Source organism: Euprymna scolopes, chromosome 39 (genome assembly GCF_053919585.1).
Source record: "Euprymna scolopes isolate OS-2025 chromosome 39, ASM5391958v1, whole genome shotgun sequence".
Taxonomy (NCBI): domain Eukaryota; kingdom Metazoa; phylum Mollusca; class Cephalopoda; order Sepiida; family Sepiolidae; genus Euprymna; species Euprymna scolopes.
Window position 1 is genome coordinate 53576971 of NC_136520.1, and position 6192 is coordinate 53583162.

Here is a 6192-nt window from a genome sequence, read left to right on the forward strand (position 1 = left end):
TCTTTTTTATAGCCATGCTCAAGTGTTTTTACTTGTTTCATATTTCGTCATCCTTATGAACTCTCCGTGTAGCAGTTTCTCTTCCCATTTGCTTTTTCTCATTTTATCCCTCGTTTCGTCTGCTTTTGTTTGGCTTGTTTTTTTTCAGTGTATTTTGCAGCAGTATTTATTTACGGTGTTCTTTATGTATTATGTATTTTTCTAATTCATTTTTATGTAATTTCCACACTAAAAATGTGTAGTTAACGATCTCATGGGAATAACTATGGTGTTTTTTTTGTTTTGTTTGTTTTTTTGCGTCACTCTGTTCGTACCGTAAGACACTTTCTGACTATGTTTCTGTGATACGATCAATTGTGTGTTTTGTGGAACAGGAAATATATAAAAGAGTGGCAAATTATGTTTTATTTTTTTTATATATTCTGTGGGACACAATTTCACTTGATCCCTATTATCCTTTTGTTATATCTAACAATTAATTAGATCATTCGAACAATTTGGGTCACGTACAGTGTTATTGCCCCGATGTTTAGGCCGGTATAACTTACGACCGTCTTTAGGTGTGCCTTATTCGGGATTCTTCATCTCGAATTCGGGAATTTATGTAATACACGGGGCCGTTTGCTCTCGTTCTGCTAATCATCAACCGTTGTATTACAAAAGATCAGACTTGAAGATGGTCAAAGGTAACATGAATGAAACGTTGCAAAAATGGCAAAAATCTAGAATTATAACATTAGCCTGTTCGATCCAAATGATCTTCATCCCTATGTAATTGTCGTTCCTCCACGTGTGCTAGAGCATGGCATCCAGGCGTCGTCTCCATGTCTGGCTCGTTTCTTGTTCCTTCTTCTTTTTCTTATCTTTCTCTCGCACCTTTTTTTTTCATTCTTCATTATCATTTTTCTATATATTTCCATTCCTTATTTTTTATGCCTTTCATTCTTCACTTTGTTTTCTCATTATTCCTTTTTTCCATTTCCTGTGGATACATCTACTCCTTCTCCATTGTTTCATCCCTTTCCGCCATTTTTCTATTTTATACTTGTCCTAGTTTGGGTTAATATTCTTCTTCTTCCTCTTATTATAATTATCTATATATTAATACGATAGCGTATCTGTTATTTTCTGTTTCACGCCTATATTCGAGTCGTTTAATTATTAGGTACTTCCATTTCTTGTCATAAATAATTTTACCAAGAATTCTTAATAAGTTTTGGTTTCGGTTTCGATTATTGCTGAAGAAACTAAAGTTATATATATATATATATATATGATTGCAGCGTCTTGTCAGACGAGTGCCACTCCTTCAGACACTTAAAATCCATGAGCCCAAAAATGACTTCCATCGCAACAGGATCATTTTAATAGACAAATGCCTGAGGGAGTATATATACACAGGTGATGTTACAGAGTCTTAGCTTTGTACGACAGCTAAGTCTCTTCCTCTCTCGGTTCAAAATGTTGAGATCCAGCAACAAGCAAGAGCAAGATAGTCAGCAACAAGTTAAAAGGCAGACCAGCTTGATGCGGGTACTGGTCTCCCGCTTTATGTTTTTTTTTTAAATTAGAGGTTTTCTTCTCCTAGCAAGGTTGCCTTCACCACGGCTTACGGGAGCTCTCTCCACCCCAACACACACATACATACACACAAACACACACGGTGCTAGTTGGTCGTTGACTCTGAAAAAAGGGTTCATTCGCCTTTTGGAAGGTCTTGTTTTTAATCCTTTAGGGAGACTAGCCACCCTTCTCACAAAACAAGTCTGGTGGGGGAAACAGTTTAGTCGCCGGTGACCCGACCATGTGGCAGGTAGTACTGGGTTACATGGTACCAGTGGCATATGATATGTATATATATATATATATATATATATATATATATATATATATATATATATACACGGACACAGACGCAGACACACACCCACACACCCACACACACACACACACACATATATATATACTTATATATATATATATATATATATATATATATATATATATATATATATATATATATATATATATATATATATATATATATATGAGTACTTTACGACCGGGCTTTGTCAGGCCTTCGTGCTAGCTTAGATAAATACTTTTGCAGTTTTAACAAAGAAGCTGCAGTAATATCAGGGTGGAATTTCCACAGGTTCCGCTAGTTATTATTATTATTATTATTATTATTATTATTATTATTAGTAGTAGTAGTAGTAGTAGTAGTAGTAGTAGTAGTAGTAGTAGTAGTAGTTTTGTCTTCTTTTCTTCTTCTTCTTAATCATTTATTTATTCTTCAATTTTCTTCTTTTTCTACTTCGTGCTTTTCTTCTTTTTATCCTTCTCTTTCTTCTTTCTCTTACTCCTTTCTTTCCTCTGCCCATCCCTCCTCCTTCTTCTTCTTCTTCTTCTTCTTCTTCTTCTTCTTCGGCAAGCGATTTCTACGCTTGCTACGCACCTTCCAGGCAAATACTAATCAACAATTAGTGCGAAAAGAGACCATCATTTTTTTCGACAGGAATTAAGCACATTTGGCGGTTGTCTCCGCTGTTTAATTGTGATAATTCGTTCGGGCATCTATTATGAAACTCTAGTTGAATTAATCAACTATTAACATCTATTATTAAACTATAGTTGAATTAATCAACCTTTTCCCCGAAAGGCCTGACCCTATGAATTTTAATGACACAAACTTGATGCTCAACCTTCGCCCAGTTTTAAGATTAAGTTATGTTTGAAACAAATAACTAGCAGCAATTTTCAATTAATGCATCAGTAGACACCTAACTAACGTCCTTTCTCTGACTCTCATCTTTTCTCTTGCCGATTTTATAGAACTTAATTTATTTTTTCTTATTTATTCTTATTTATAGACTTTCGTGCTAACTCTCGCTTCCCTCAAGCATACAGTTTCTCTTTCTCTCTCTCTCTCTCTCTCTCTCTCTCTCTCTCTCTCTCTCTCTCTCTTTATGTATATGTAGGAGAAATAGATAGAAAGAGAGATGGTGTAGTATAATATTTCTCCAATTTCAAATATCAAGTTTTCTCTGTTGGTTATGTATTACTTTTAAAAATGTATCCATTACAATATTGTTTCGTATTGCGACTAACAAGTCTGCAAAATTATGTTATTGCTGCATATTTAGTCACGTACTCTTCAGATGTTTATCTTTAAAAACTTATAAAAATCTCATATTGGACAACTTACGTGGTTCATGTAACGGACGCACTCTTCCGTTTCTTTTCAGTTACAAAGATTTTGTATCACTCTGAATTTGCTTTAACTGATATTAATCATTTTCGTATTTTTGTATTATTATTATTGTTCTATATTTATTTTCATTTTATTGGTCCCCCGACAAAAGGAGAGTGGACCGGTTAACCTATCCTTGTCCGTTCGTCCGTTCGTCTGGCCGCATTTTTCTCAATAACTACGCTTTGGACTTTTTGACATTTTAATCATATGAGTGAAGAAAATATGAGTAAAAAAGTAACAGAACGGATTTTCCGGAAAAAAAACTCAGGTTGCCCCCTGGGGGGGGGAGGGGGGGCTCCGTGTCAAAATGGCTAAAATTAACACTTTTGTGCTTATTAAAAATAATTAATGCCTTGGATTTGTATAAAACTTTTTGAACAGTTGTAGCTAAATGATTTCTACATAAATTTGTTTGTCTATACTTCACCATAACTGTTGGGTGTGCCACAGGGACTCTTTTATGGCTAATAAAAACACTCCATTTTTTATGACTAGTTTACCATATTTAACATATAAATGTTCAGTGTACGCCGATTTAGCAGTTTTGCATGGTGCCGAACTCAGATTTAAATATATATTAAGGCCTTGAGGACTTTTGGCGCTTTATGGTGGGACAAATGATGGACTTAGTCATTTCTTTTTTTTTATATGGTGCAGAACTCAAATTTATATATGTTAAGGCCTAAAACTGCACCTTTTGTTCATTTTCACCAGGATTTGACGTCTCCTGGGGACTTTTGGGGTATAATGCACGGGGGGGGGTGGCAAATGCTGAACTTAGTTATTTTTTATGCCTCGTTCGTTGTGAACAAACGGGGAATGCTTCACTTATTTACAGTTGTTTTTTTTTTACAGATTTCTTTGTTTTTTTTATTTTAACATTCTTCGAGTCATACATTTAAGTTACATTAGTTATTGTATTTATAATTTATTTCCAGTTAGAGTGTTCATATTTAGTCATTTGTTTTAGATACGAAACTTAATGTTGTTTTATTTTCTTTACATTCTTCGAAGGACTTAGTTGATATTTGAATTTCAATTAATTCTATCAGTTTTGTTAGCATCGTTCTTTGATTTGTTATGTGTATACGTATTTAATTTTGTACATTCTGTGTGGAAAGGTTTTAAATCTTGATTAATAGAAGTAAAATCATTCACTTTTACTATTTTTGATCTTCTATGCAGTCTAAGGGAAATGATTGTGAACTTAATATTTCAGAATGTTATTTACCTTGTGTTCTACTTAAATTGAATTTCAGTTGACTGAATCTGTTCTTTATTCTTTCCTTAGGTTATTTTAATTTGCTCACCCATTCTAATTTTACATTTTTATGTTCTTTGTTTTTACACAGAAATCATCACTTATCAAAGCCCGGAGGCCACTGGAAGATAAGTCTTAATGGGTTTATATTAGTCAATATGATTATAGCGTAGTAAACATATTAGTAGTGGGAATTTGGTTAATTAGATTACTTAGGACTTTAAGACAATTAGATTGTAGTCTGAAAAGCAAATAATGAAAGGAGAGTTATACGGGCGTGCAGTTCTAAGAAAGAAACTTTGTTCATGGAATCTACATTTAAGTTTAGGCACAAATATACATTGTGGGAATTTATTGATAGTGGTTTTGGCTAGACGAGTGTTTTTCGTGAAAGTTTTGCGAGGGGGGAGGCAGAGATTGAAGCTGTGCTGAGCACTTGCTATAAAAATAGCGATGAAGCAGAGACAGGCTCGCAATCTCTCTTCTGTGGGTGACCGGGTGAGATGGACGTGTTACTCCGTGGTGGCGGCTGGAACTTTTAAACTGACGTTAAGGCCTTAGGCGGCATTTTGTGAATCTCTTGACGGACGAAATGGACAGTAAATAAAAACTAAAAGCAAGCCTTTTGTTAAGACAGAAAAAAAGCAGTGTCGGGGGTTTGTTTCTTTCCTTTTTTATTTGTTTGTTCCTCTGCGGTTGTGCCGGACAGCGTGTGCATCCGAACGGTTTGAACTGCAACGACGCAGTTAAAAAGTAACGGCCACTTTAAATTGGAACATATTAGATTATTTATGGGTAAAATGTATTCTAGGATACGAAAAACTCAAGATACGAAAGCCAAGCCGGAACCAATGAATTTCGTATCTAAAGTTTCTGCTGTATTTAGAAGTGATTGTAACACTTACTGCGGTCTGAAACCAGTTTTGTAGCATTCATGAATGGAACACCAGTATCACTTCCTATCTTGTTAACCAATCACATTGTAAAAATCGGGTGATGGTGAGAATCTAAAAGGAAAGCCTGTGATTAGTTGTTTTTCATTCAATCACAGAGCACCCGGTTGGTGACTCAATAATCCCCCAAACAAAATTGCAATATATAATCATTGGAACATAATACTTTACAGAGTTGCAGTTTTTTTTTGTTTTGTTTTTGAAGTAGAAAACACTTAAATACTGAAAGTTCGTAGAAAACTTATCGTAAAGCAGAAATAGCCTAAGTATAGTGTTCAGCAAAAACTTGATCTTTCTTGGATAACGTCTACCTTCTATTATTTTTACATCGCTAGAAATTGGCGATGAGGAAAGTGTCGAAAGCACATTAACATTATTTTTCATAGATTTGGTAATGTTCAACTTTTTAGCACTTCATGTAGACTAACCAGGACGGGAACCATAAAGTGATGTTTATGATATCTGCATTTCTTCGTCTATGTCGCAGAGTTACGCGTAGAATAGTTCTTAAATATTTGAAAGCAAATAATATATTTTTTTTTACAATGGGAGTCGCCACTTATCAAGGTCTGGGGGCCACTCGAGGATAAGTGTTATTGAGTGTACAGTAGTCGATGGCATAATTTATTAGTAATCGTTAGTGGTAGAAATAAGGTGAATTGGATTATTTAATTGGACGGTTTATCAATAATTTGTTTACATTGGACTTGAAGACAACCAAA